Consider the following 14,801-nt stretch of genomic DNA (forward strand, 5'->3'; position numbering starts at 1 on the left):
TTGCTGTGAAAAGAAGACAAAGATAGGAATGAGGTAATGAGTTTTATGAATATGCTTGATGCCCTGCCTGGGTCACATTCATATGCTAGTATGAAAATAGTAAATGAATATGCAAAAATTATGTAAATTTACACAACAATCATTTTGAATGAAAAGGTCAAATGTCAGAAAAACAATGTACCAAGCTCTTCAGTGCAATTACTTTCTGTTACATTTCTCTGGGCATTTTCAGACTAAAATATGTGCAATTTCTTATACAAAGAGCAATGTAAACACAACTTGTTCTTTATGCACTGAAGGACAATCCCTATCAGAGCTTCCCCGCATTCCTATGTTTAACTGTGAATCACTAAATCCAGTTTACCATTCAACAAATATTTGCTGGCACCTATTTTGTGCAAGGTGCTAAATTAGATGGAAGCAGAACAATGAACAGCCAAACAATGTTACTATTTTCATTCAACTAAGTAGTTGACTTAATTTCTCTGGAAATAACAAATGTTTTTAATGACCTAGAATTTACTCACCAAGGAACAGATTTCAGCATTATCTGTCATATGCCCAAATGTCACGTCTCAAACAAAGGCCACTATATGAAACTTTCTACAAGAGGGTAGGTCTTGCAGAATTCGAAGTTAGAAGCCTAAGGAAGAGATACTATTTGAATGAGGAGAAAGCCGAGGAAATAAAGCAGTTGATGTCACACAGCACTCACAGGAAATTCAGGTTGCCTACAACATACAGAAGACCACCCAACAACAAATGAATAAATGCAGGTTTTCTACCATGCACACTTTTCAACAAACCCACAGATCTTTTTACCATCACAGAAAATAGGAACTTCATTGTAAGAAGCAATCAGAAACTGAGGGGTGAACATTTGTAGATCACTAGAACATCTTTTTGATACACACAACTAAAAATATACACAAGTAGTGGTAATATCTTAGTAATCAAAGTTTCTCTTAGGTAAATCTGGAGGTGTGTGTGGAGATGGTGCATGACTGCATGTGCATGTAAATGTGTAATTAAAAACACTCACACACAAAAAAAGAAGAAACCCTTACACATTGTATTCTTCAATGTCGTAGGAAAGAAAGTTCAAGAGGAAAAGCTACCAAATATAGGTTATTTCCTTTCTATTCTTCTCTGCCTTTTCTGAGCCAAATTCTAGAAAGTGTAAAATGTTGGCTGAAGTTCTCAGGAAAAAATTTTCTCAGTAACAGATTGGGAAACTGTGCTGGAGATGAAATCTGGAAGTCTCCCAATAGGCTTCTGTCTTAAAGGTTGGCTCCCAAGTTAGGAAATGGAGATAGTGAAACCTTGAAAAAGTGAGTAGGCCTTGAGGAAGGAACCTTTCAGGGAATTCTGGTACTCTAGTATCTTCCTCCTTTGTTCCTTCATTTCCTGGCCATTAGGTGTTCCTTTTCGCTGACACAGGCTCTCCCCTGTGATGTGCTATTCTCTACATGCCCACAGGCCATGGAACCACTCAACCCTGGATGGAAACCTACAAACCTATTTTCAGCATTCAATCCAACTCATGGGCCCCAAGCATCCCAAGATGGTACATTTGAACATACATCACAGAACCATGTCAATGGTTTAGATACCCATTGTATGAGCCAAAATAATGATTTTCCTTTTATATGTGATAATCTCAGGTGTTTATCACAAGAATAAAAAGCACAGCAAGAGAGACTTTGAGTGTCTGGTATAGGATTTTGCAAATTCCATGGTTCTGTTACATTTATAATTTTAATTGAAACTCTTGTCACTTAGACTACTCCAACAGAGATGAATTTTTAACATAACAATTATCTAGGGGCTATTGAGATCACTCAATGGCTAAGAGTACTGACTACTCTTCGAGAGGTCCAGAGTTCAATTCCCAACAATTACATAGGGGCTCATAACCATCTAAAAGGATATCTGTTGCCCTCTCCTGGCATGTGGGTGTATATGCATCAGAGCACTCATACATTAAATCAATCAATCAATCATTCAAATAAATTTTTTAAAATGTTTAGAAATATAAATGAATTCAGCAATTAGAATGGGACATATGTCAAAATAAACAAACACTAACTACTGAGAACTAGTAGAGAGGAGAACTGATGGCCTGTAAACAATAATAATACGTGTGTGTTTGTGTGTGTGTGTGTGTGTGCGCGCGCGCGCGCACGCGCGTGCATGCACGCATGTATGTGTATATGTGTGTGTATGTCTGTATATATATATATATATGTATATATATATATGTGCATGTGTATAATACAAACTATTTAAATCGAGATTTATGTAGTAAGCGATTGTATGTGTGAATTTAAGGAGTATTTGGGAGCCTGTTGAGACCTAATTTAGTATTTACATAAAAAACTCAAACTGAAAAGATTTTTATAAAAGAAAAATATATAAGGAGGTAAAATCATGAGACACTGATAAAATGCCTAAACACCAAGGAGGTGGTTTACAAATAAAATATCACACTATTTTAGGCACAAAAAAATCTGAATTGTATGCAAAGAAAACATTATCTAACTCATAAACAATTTCTCCTCTGTAATGATAAAGGTGAAAATTTAGTGGAACATCCAGAGTCCATAGAAATGCAAAAGTTCAATCCAGATAGTATGATAAACTGTCAATCATTTCCAGTCATTAAATAAGACCTTTGGGGGTACAGAGATTCTAAGAAGAATATTTATTGTATACCTCCCAAATGCATTAGAACTGAGCAACCTGAAGACCAGAACGATAAAGTAATGAGTACATGATGATCAACGTGGACAGTACTTACTAACGTGGAAGTCCAAGGGGAAGGCAGCACACATGATGAGAATGCTTACAGGAAGTGGCTGACAATGCTCTCAAGATGAAATAAGTGCTTTAAATAAAATGCTATTTCATGTACTCTTCACAACAGAGTAGTTTTAAATACTGGCCTCAGAACTTGAAATTGTGGGCAGAAGGAATATGTAGTAAAAAATGTCTCAGTTTCAAAGTAAGAAGTAAATAGTATAGAGTTAATGCTGGTGTGGAATGAGAGAAAGTCAGAGAGAGAGAGAGAGAGAGTCAGAAAGACAGACAGAGAGACAGAGAGAGACAGAGAGACAGAGAGAGACAGAGAGACAGAGACAGAGAGAGACAGAGAGACAGAGAGAGACAGAGAGACAGAGAGAGACAGAGAGAGACAGAGAGAGATGTAATTCAGATTTGTATGCATGGGCACATTCAGAGCAGAGGAAGATGCTGAATACCTTTCTCTATCACGCCCAGCCTTATTTCCTTGTGATAAGGTCATTTAATAAACCTGGCAGTCAGCAAGCCGGACCTATCTTTCTAACTCTGGTCCCAATAGTGCTGGAGTTATTAAATGCAAGTGTGGTCACACCTTAATTTTAACATATGTTCTTAGGATTATGAACTCATACCTGGTACAGCCAGCACTCTTACTCACTCAGCCATCATCCTAGAACATTCTTTTTGACAACTTTTAGCCAAATTCTCTGATCACGCCAATAAATTTAGGTAATACTAAATAATCTTAAGCAACCAAATTAAAAAGTTATGCTATATAGCTCCTGTATAAGAGACAAAAAAATAAATCTTCAGGGAACTATTTTCATGACATACCTCATTTACCAAATTCTTTTTAGCTTAATATTTTTATATAACATATGCATATTTTCCTATACTTTTTACATCATCTTTAAGATATTGAGAATGCCTAACATGATAGAAATGCATCCTTTAGGATATAATAAAAGATGTCTAGACTGCTCCAACAGCAATTTTATATATATATATATATGTATATATATATATATATATATTCCAATAGCATGAATGGGAAATGAGTCTAATAAACACTGATAATTAACAACCACTAGAGATGAGAACTCTGTTCATGTACACAACAAATAATATTCTTCAAATACTTTAAATTCAAGGTTAAATTCAAGGTTTGTTGAGTCTGCATATATGAAATGTGCAGATACAGAGGACCAACTGCAAAGACAAAAATGTCACCTCAAAGTGCATGCAGCAAGGGCTGCACTTAGGTAAACATGAGCATGGCCATCCATTGTTCCAAAAGATGGCAACGCATAAAAATACAAGTCTCAGAAGGAAATCGCTGATATAAACAGAAATTACTAAAACCGTTAGAAGATGAAATTAATATAAATCAAAGCATAAAATATTTAAAGCTATAGAGAATAAACATGTTTAAAGATTGAAACATCTCTGAAGATTTCAGAAAAGCAAATAAACCCTGAGTTATAAAGGAAGAGGATTATAAGGCTAATACCGAAAGACAACCAGGTACAAAAGAGTTTACTATTGAAAATTTGGCGATGTATACTAAACGAGAAAGATGAGGAACAGTCTGCAATGAAATATTAAATCCCATGAAGGAAAAAAAACCTTTATAAGCTAACAATCAGAAAATAAGGAATATATTTATTATTGATGTATATTTTGGAAAGACGATCAAAGATCTATTTTCCAAAGAAGACTAAATAGACTCTGAAAAAATGTATTCTGTACCTTAGCTTTTAGTAATGAATATTTTCACTGTAGTGTAAAATATTCAACAAGATAAAAGCACATTGTAAATTACTCTAATTTTAAAATAGAGCAAGCAGAACTACCATCCCAAAGCCTAACAAATTTCAAACAAAAATTATCAATGTTAATTATTTTGATGCAAATTTTTACGTAAATCACTAGTAGAATTCATTCCTGCATTTGAAAAGTTTAATATCAAGTGGCACAAGAAATTCTTGCAAATAATAAAAATTACTGGAGAAATATACATATGAGTGATCTTATTTCTGGAAATTGGATAATCATTTTCACCAATAAACGGGAAGAGAAAATCATAAAATCACAACATTATGATGAGAAAGACATTTGACACATTTCATTTCCTTCTAAAATATTATGAATCACAGAGAAAATAGAATATTGTTGACCCATAATGATCATTTAAACATCAGTGGCCAATGTCACTCCACATATTGAAACACTAAAGCAATTACAATTTATGGTTTGGAACCTCAAAGTCTCTCAATCATTTGTCAACATTGAATCGTAATATCTAGCTAAATATAATTACAGAAAGGTTACTTGTGTAAATAACTGAAATCATATGAAACCTCATAGGCCATGATGAGACTACAATAAAACTTTATGTGACGAAAAGATAATATCACTGTAAAAACTGCAAAATCACATAGTTTAGATGAAATATAGAGATTTGATAAGTTCAAGATAGAGGAATATTAAAGAAGCAATGTTTATTCTCTATTTTCAGTTCAAAATACTTTAGAAGGAAAGTAAGAAAAATATTTGTCAGAACAAGAAAAATATAATCTTTAGAAATCGGCTTAGGAACAGAGTTATTTGGCATCAGTCTGATGAAAACATGAGAAGGAGTCAAGAAGTGCTCAAGAGAAGCTGCAGCAGAAAGGCGATGTGGTCACTTTCTTACGTGATTCATATAATCACAGTGTGTATTTTCCCAAAAGAACTAAAAACTCATTAATCTTAATTGAAACATTAATAAATTTTAATGGAAACATACTTTTATTTTTCTATATAAAAACATTCCCTTTGATGAATACTCCAGAACATTACCAAAAGGGAAGGAGATGATTGGTGGAGGGAAGTGTTTGTTTTATAAAATTGAGGATACCATTAGCATAGGAATTGATAGTCAGTGAAAGATACATCCACAGACACATGTCTGCGAACAAGTATGTATATACATACATATATTTGTGAGTATATTTTAAAAGTTTTCCTTGGTGCTCGCTTTGGCAGCACATATACTAAAATTTGAACGATATAGAGATTAGCACGGTCCCTGAACCAGTATGACACGCGAATCGTGAAGCGTTCCATATTTTAAAAAAGTTTTAATTGGACCTCTATCTCATTCCATGTGCAAACCTAAATTTCAATTACTTTAAAAACAATTAAAAAGTTGCAGAGCAATACGAGATTCGAACAAAAGAAAATATGGGCCATCGCATGTTCATATGAAAAGCTTATTGCAAAAATAGGAAATGCCTATTTAAGACCAAGAAATACCACTCTTGGGAATATATCCCAAAGATGCCCCACATGCCAAAGGGGCAAATGTTCCACTATGTTCATAGCGGACTTATTTGTGATAGTCAGAAGCTGGAAACAACCCAGATGTCCCACGACAGAAGAATGGATACAGAAAGTATGGTTCATGTACTCAATGGAATACTACTCAACTGTTAAGAACGAGGACATCCTGAGTTTTGCAGACAAATGGATGGAACTAGAAAATGTCATCCTGAGTGAGATAAGTCTGACCCAAAAGGACGTGCATGGTATGTACTCAATAATAAGTGGATATTAGGCAATAAAGAAAAAAGAAAAAGTACAGAATACCCAAGATACAGCACACAGAACTCAAGAAGGTCAACGAGCTCAAGGCCAAAGTGAGGACGCCTTAGTTCCACTTGGGAGGGAGAAGAAAGCAACCACAAGAGGGGAAAGAGGGAAGGACAGGGGAGGAAAAGTGGATAGAGGTGGGGCGTGATCAGGTATTAGGTGGGGTAAAATGACTGAAGCCCTGAGGGACAGCAGAAAGAATGGAAACAGGCAACTTCAGGAGGAAGGAGGTTGGGAGGACCCGCTAAAATGTACTATAGATCTGGGAAGTGAGAGACTCTCTGGATTCAAAGGGGGGGACCCTAGATGTGGGCCCTACAGTGGTGAGAGGGAACTTATTGAATCCACCTCCAGCAGAAAGATAGGGCATCAAGTGAGGGGTGGGGTTGCTATCCCACAACCAAACCTCTGACCCATAATTGTTCCTATGGGAAAGAAATGCAAGGATAGAAATAGATAAGAGCCTGAGGAAAAGAAGGTCCAAAATTGGAATCCAGCTCAAGGGGAGGCCCCCAAACCTGACATCACTACTGAAGCTATCGGGCATTCACAAAAAGGGACTTACCATGACTGCTCTCCAAAAGCCACAATAAGCAGCCTGAAAGAGTCAGATGCAGATGTGTGCACCCAACCAACAAACAGAAACTGCTGACCCCTCTGGTTGAATTAGGGAAAAGCTGGAGGAAGCTAAGGAGGAGAGCAGCCCTGTAGGAGGAGCAGCAGTCTCAATTAACCGGCATCCCTGAGAACTCTTAGACACTGGATCACCAACCAGGCAGCATACACCAGCTGAGATGAGGCCTCCAACACACACAGCAGAGGACTCCCTGATCTGGGTTCATTAGAGGAGATGCACCTAATCCTCAAGAGACTGGAGGCCCCAGGAAGTTTAGCTGTCTGGTGGGGTGTGTGGGGTGGGGACATCCTTGTGGAGACAGGGGAAGAAGTGCTGGACCGGGGTTGGGAGGACAGGGGGCGGGGAGAAGGTGTGGGATTTGGAACTTTCCAGGGGTGGATGGGGAGGAGAATAAAATCTGGAATGTAAATATTAATTAAAAAAATAGGAAATGCACAAAAGTATGACAGAGGTAAATTCTATTCTATTTCATTTTAATTGGGTACTTTTTATTGCATTTCAAATGTTAATCCTTTTCCCAATTTCACATTCATAAACCCCCTATACTGTACCCCCTCCCTTTCTTCTATGAAGGTGTTCCACCTCTCCAACCAACCCTCCCTTCACGCCTCCATTCCCTGACATTCTCCTACACTGGGGGGGGGGGGTCCAGCCTTGGCAGGACCAAGGGCTTCTCCTCCCATCGGTGCCCAACAAGGCCATCCTCTGCTACATATGCAGCTGGAGCCATGAGTAGTCTTTGGGTAGTGGTTTAGTCACTGGGGGCTCTGGTTGGTTGGTATTGTTGTTCTTATGGGGTTGCAAGCCCCTTCAGCTCCTTCAATCCTTTCTCTAACTCCTCCAGTGGGGACCCCATTCTTAGTTCAATGGTTTGCTGCTGGCATTTGCCTCTGTATTTGTCAGGCTCTGGCTGAGCCTCTCAGGAGAGAGCTATATCAGGCTCCTTTCAGCATGCATTTCTTGGCTTCATCAATAGTGTCTAGTTTTGAGATAGATAGATAGATAGATAGATAGATAGATAGATAGATAGATAGATAGATAGATAGATAGATCGATCCTGTATACATATGGGCTGGATCTCCAGGTGGAGCAGGCTCTGAATAGTCACTCATTCATTCAGTCTGTACTCCAAACTTTGTCTCTATATCTCTTCCTATGAATATGTTTATTCCCCCTTTTAAGAAGGACTGATACATCTGCACTTTGGTCGTCATTCTTCTTGAGCTTCATGTGGTCTGTGGATTGTACCTTGGGTAATTCGAGGTTTTGGACTAATAATATCCAGTTATCAGTGAGTGCATACCATGTGTGTTTTTCTGTGATTGGGTTACCTCACTCAGGATGATATTTCCTAGTTCTATTCATTTACCTATGAATTTCATAAAGTCATTGTTGTTTATAGCTGAGTAGTTATTGTGTAGATGTACCACATTTTCTGTATCTATTTCTCTGTTGAAGGACATCTGGGTTCTTTCCAGCTTCTGGCTATTATAAATAAGGCTGTTATGAACATAGTGGAGCATGTGTCCTTGTTATATGTTGGAGCATCATTTGAGTATATGCCCAGGAGAGTTATAGCTGGGTCCTCAGGTAGTACTATGTCCAAATTTCTGAGTAGCCTCCAGAATGAATTCCAGAGTGGTTGTACCAGTCTGCAATCCCACCAACAATGGAGGAGTGTTCCTCTTTCTTCACTTCCTCACCAGAATCTGCTGTCACCTCAGTTTTTTATCTTAGCCATTCTGATATGTGTGAAGTAGAATCTCAGGGTTGTTTTGATTTGCACTTCCCTGATGACTAAGGATGTTGAACATTTCTTCAGGTCCTTCTCAGCTATTCAATATTCCTCAGCTGAGAACTCTTTGTTTAGCTCTGTACCCCATTTTTAATAGCGTTATTTGACTCTCTGGAGTCTAATTTCTTGAGTTCTTTGTATATATCAGGTAGCAGCCCTCTATCGGATGTAGGATCGGTAAAGATCTTTTCCTAATCAGTTGTTTGCCATCTTGTCCTAATGACAGTGTGCTTTGCCTTACAGAAGCTTTGCAATTTTATTAGGTCTCATTTCGCAATGCTTGCTCAGAGCATAAGCCATTGGTGTTCTGTTTAGGAGAGACTCTTAATTGAGAAAAAGTGTCTTCACAAAATTGACCAGTATGGAAATCCATGGGGTGCTACTGTGATTGATGGCTGTTGAAGAAGTACCCAGCTCATAATGTGGGTGCCACCCCTGGGCAGGTGATTCTAGATGCTGTAAGAAAGCAAGCTGGAAAACAGCACTCCTCTATGGTCTTTGCATGAGTTCCAAGTTTCTACCTGGAGCTTCTTCCCTGAATTTTTGGAGTGTGACTGAGGGTTGTAAACTAAAGTAAATTCTCCTCCTCAAGTTGTTTATGACCATAGTGCTTAACACAGAAAAGAAAACCTAAGACATTCACCAGCTTAGTCATCTTATTTAGATATCATTTTCACAGGAAAACTGAATTTTAATAAAATAAAAATTGGTAGACCAAATACATTCTTTTAAAACTAAATATTGCTAGGTTAGTTAAAATACTGGCCGACAGAGGGAAAGATGCTGCAGCTACATGCATGGAAACACACAGTCCCTGAGGAATGCTCAAGAGCTTGAGTGGACAGATATGGAGAGGTGGAGTAGAGCAATGTGTAGTAGTGTGATGATCCTTGGTGTTAGGCTAGAACAAAATTCAGCAAATTCAACATGAGAAGCATATGTTTTTGTTTCCACAAACTGTTTTGGCAATGACTACAGATTTGTGACGTACCAAAACTTTCAAAGTTGATCTCCTCATAGATATTCAAGATCAAACATTCTAGAGACAATTGAAAGACTGCTGGTAGCCTAATCCCGGATCATTTGGGTAGTTTGCTGTTAACTCTCAGTATTTGCTTTTAAATACTTTATAGTTTGTGCCTGCTCACCTGTATGTCCACCTGTGTATGTAGTGCCTATGAAGGTCAGAAGAGAACATCAGATCTTCTGCAATTAGACAATTGGAACCCACCAGTATGCACGGTACAAACCATATCTGTGTCTCTGCAAGAACATCAAGTGCTCTTAACTACTGAGCCCTCTCTCTAAGACTCTTAGGTTTTATCTAAATTGGATTCAACCTCAGGGTCCTCATCAGTTATTTCCTAGGTTAGTTGAGTGGATCAAATATACAATATAGAGATAGATAATTTATGTATTTATAATTATGCATTTCTAAATCATATATATGATTAAAAAGTTGTCAATACACATAAATACCAGTATATATTATCTGTTACTATTATTTATTAGTCAACCAACATGCATACATCTACTAGACACCAGATTAGCATTCAATTCTATTGGTACATGAAACAGATCTTTTATTAATATATATAACCATAACACAAGTTAGTCATAGTCCAGGGAGACAACAGAGAAAGGAACAAAGCCCAAAAAAGCACATGTAGTGGTTCGAACAGAATGTTTGCATACTTGTACCTCATTGATGGAACTGTTTGGGAAGGATTACAAGGAGTGATTGCATTGGTTTCCAAAGCTCAAGCCATTCCCTGTGATGTTCCCTGCCAGTATGATCATGGATTCTAACTCTATGCACCCATGAGCCATAAACTAAATGCTTTCTTTTACAAGTTGTCAAGTAATATTTGGACAATAGATAAATAACCAAGATAGAAAGGCAGTTAATAAATCTGTTCTAAGATGAAGCTGCAAAGGTAAGTTGTGAAAAGTAGAAAAACTTATAGAAGAAACTGTAAGCCATAAAGGAATATAACATGATGTGAAATTCAAAGCACTCCTTTAAGCATTGGTGCTAAGTTAGGTACCAATGAAGAAATATGAGATAAAATGGTTCAGGTAACCAGTGGAATAAGCACACAATATAGAGAATCTATGACATCATGAACATGATCCAGAAGGCTTTGCTGTCAAGGAATGAGTGGCTGAATTGCTTTACCCTTCAAGTTCAGGATGTTCTGAAGATCATAGTTCCAGGGGCAGGAAGGCTGCTCAAATGTCCTCTTGGTCATTCAGAGACAAAAGAAATAAAAACAAAGCAGCAATAGAGAAAACTTCTTTTAATACTTTCTGACTAATTTTGGGCACCCAAACAATGAATAGGGTCTTTAGCTCCAGTACCTGAAAACCACAGGCATACATTTTTGGAATGGGAATGAGACCTGAGCACACTAGGCATGTGCATTGTAAACTGTTTGTGCATAATCCAAGAACACTTGCTTACTCTGCAGTGAGGCATCAATCATATCTAAGGCTGACAGAGGCATGGCAATGGGTCATATCCTCTTTTAGAGATTCTAAATATGCCGGGGGGCAAAGCTATAAGCTTATATGCAGATAGATATTTTAATAAACAATGCTGATTCTCATAGCTAAAATATTAAAGAGAAAAATTATTCTAATAAATTAGGTGTATGCTGAAAGATACTAAAATTTTAACACTACAAATTGTTAGATTTTTTAAGAAAATAACAAAGAATAATCTAAATTTACTATTTGAATGTATTCGTACAGTTCATCTACTCATGAAAAACAGGGGGAATAGCTTGTTACCCTAAGAAAGAAATGAAGAATGTATTCCCCACAGGAAAGAAAAACAAAACAAAACATCATTTTGGCGTCAATCTTTATTTCTTCAGCAGTCAAATACTAAAGAAAACCAAGGCAGAGACCAAGTATGCTGCTCAGCTTCTCCTCACTGAAACACGGAGCCAAGATAATCCCCACATTTTTACAAAAGGCTTGTAGAGTCTCAGAGGTTTGGAGATTCCGGGCCATGGCTCACTGCCCTCACTGCTTCTGAGTTCATAAAGAGGCATTGCTACATGACAGAGAGCATAGGGCAGAGGAAGACACTTTAGGAGGCAGCACATGAGAGAGAAATAAAGGAAGAAGCTCAGTCCTGACAGCCTCTTCATGGCTGCTCTATAGGTGAAAGACTTCCACTCAGCCCCACCTCTTAAAGACTCTGCCATCTCTCACTGGAGCTTGGAACATGTATGACCTATCACAGAGCACATGTATGACCTATCACAGAGCATGACATGGACTGGCTGAGCTAACTACTGAGACTTTGACTCAAAGCAAAAGGAAATAATTGAAACTTTACTCCAATGTCTATAACGAAGCAAGTGGTTTAAAAAAACACATGAGCCACTTTAAAACAAATTAAATATGAATAAATATATTCTAATGTAAAACCCAAATGAAGACACAATGAATTCCAAAACATCAATTAAGGCATTTTTGCCTCTTTTTTTGTTTTTCTTGTTTTATTCTGCCTGTTATTCTCTCTCTTCCAGGGTCTCCTTATCTTTATTCTGTTCCTATTGAAGTTGTCACAAAGGAAATTAGAAAATGTTGGACCCCCCAGTGCAGGGGAATATGAGGAAGGGCAATAAGAGGGATGTAAGGGGGAGAGGGAGGGGAGGGAATGGGGGCTTATGGATAGGAAACCGGGAAGGGGAATAACCTTTGAAATGTAAGTAAAGAAATACATAATAAAAAATTAATAAATAAAAAATAAATCACAGAAAGAAAGAAACAAAGAAACAAAGAAAGAAACAAAGAAACAAAGAAAGAAGGAAGGAAGGAAGGAAGGAAATGACCCTGACCACATCAGAGTAACCTTCTTTCTGGACAAGAGAACATCAAGGGCTTTCATGCTACTCAACTGTTTTCCCTACTCTTGATATTAGTATCTTGCCTTCTAAAGATGCTTATACAACAAGCAAAAATTAACTTATTCCCTTTAGAAATTCCTTCTAATTCATGCAACTTGGCAAAGTTAATATAGCACTCACTAAAATTAAGCTCAGGAAATGGCACTCTAACAAGATTCTGTATTAGGATAGAAAGGAAGATTAAAGCTTCAGGGTATAGTTGAAGCAGCATACAGGAAGAAGCTGGGTACCCAAGTGTGAGTTCTAAAAGTAATACTCCTATAAGTTGTGAGCTCATGGATAAATAAAGGATGACATCATCACAACATTTAGAAATTTACATTCGACCTGACCTTGAGCACAAGGAGAGGCCTGATTTTGGATCCTAAAACTTAGTGTGATGAGGTCATGCATTTCACATACTCTGGCTAAGTGAACATTTATGATACTCTGCATGAATGTGAAGCTTGTTGTACAGTTGTTGAGAGGTTCTTCAAGTTTACTTAACAAAGAAATATTTTCAATTTGTTGTTTTATCAGTAGCTGTTTGTTCCCAAATATATGATATTGAAGATACAGATTTTAAATATATCTATTGAATTGTCTATGAGTAATATAAAATACCTGTGATTTCTACCAATATAACATAAGGAAATGGAAGATATAAGGGAGTTATAAAAAAAGAAAGCTGGTCATGAGTTACCATTACCACTTTTATGTAACAGGCTTAATTAACATTTAATATGAGTATATTAAATTCTGCATGTATATTCTGCATGTGTGAATGAAAAGTTATACATATTCAACTATATATTGCATATCCCTAGTCAAATCATTAGTCAAATAATAGTAACAGGATATATAAAGTTTTCTAGAGAAATCTCCATTTTCACCCTAACACAAGTAGTTGATAAGAAAGCCTCCTCATTTAGTGAGCTTTAGTACAGGCCCTCACTGTCATGAAAGACTCATGGGATATAAACTGCTGGGGGACTGGCTTCTAACCAGAGCATCAAAGGGAAAGTGGTAGCTCCTTAGCAGATGAGAAATAAAATATGCAAATCAGTCCTCTGGGTATTACCTGCCTGCCTATCAGATATGCAAGGCTAGCTAGATATGAGCAGGAAATGGAAGGAATCTTGTAGTATTTATCTGTATTTGGTTAGAGTAACAGGAGAGAACAGGAAGATGGAGACATTAACCAAATAGGATTTTGCTTTGAGGGTTATTTACAGAACGTAAAATATCAAGTGTAAATGAATGTATCATCCTTAATAGTCCCAGAGGACCCAATTGCCCTTTCAAATAAGCTTCTCTATTCTATTCATTTTTTATAGCACATAGCTAGGGTTAAGTGACAATTTTACCTTTAATTTCATTCCCATCAAAGCAAATATTAATATTTAAAATATTACATCTTAGAAGAAATAATCTTGAAAGAGCGTTCTCATTTAAGGGAGGAATTGCTTACCCTTGTATCAATAATGTGCTTACTTAAGTGATAAAAGTTCTGAATATTGCTTTCTTCTCATTGTTGGTATGTCATGGCAAGCAATCTTTCAGAAGTTATAGGAAAGCTATTACCAGCCTTTCTCTGCTATTCTTTGGGGGATTAAATGCAAAGGTTATGTCTCATCACATGGAGGAAAAGCAATGGGCAAGCCAGTTAAAAGCCTTTCTCCCCTACAAGTATGTGATGTATTTCTATTCACTGTATTTTAAATATTAAACAGAATTCTGTCTATCCATCTTTCATAGCATAGTATCGTTACAATAATCTCCCAACTCCAGATGACATTTAGAAAAAGAGGAAAAAAAGAAAAAAGAGAAGTAGAAGGGATGAGAGAAGAGAGTTGTAAACAAATGAATTGAATTTTGTTTAAATTATATTTCATAGGTGTATTTGCATACATACTTGTCACAGCACACATGTGAAGGCCAGTGGACAGTTTACAGGAGAGTCAATTCTCTTCTGTTACCATGTGGGCATTGAACTCATATTGGAAGCCTTGGCAGCAAGCGCCTGCTCCCT

General features: G+C 37.1%; 1 long non-coding RNA gene and 1 other non-coding gene across 2 annotated transcripts in view; one reads left to right on the top strand and one right to left on the bottom strand.

The window, feature by feature from the left end:
* LOC116914845 overlaps positions 1-14,801 on the bottom strand; it is a 294,842-nt gene that overhangs the window by 244,193 nt on the left and 35,848 nt on the right. The gene's annotated exons all lie outside the window — the stretch shown is intronic.
* Positions 5,814-5,916, top strand: LOC116915174. Its single transcript, XR_004389834.1, has one exon. It is a non-coding gene; the product is annotated as a U6 spliceosomal RNA (small nuclear RNA).

Source organism: Rattus rattus, chromosome 13, assembly GCF_011064425.1.
Source record: "Rattus rattus isolate New Zealand chromosome 13, Rrattus_CSIRO_v1, whole genome shotgun sequence".
Lineage (NCBI taxonomy): Eukaryota > Metazoa > Chordata > Mammalia > Rodentia > Muridae > Rattus > Rattus rattus.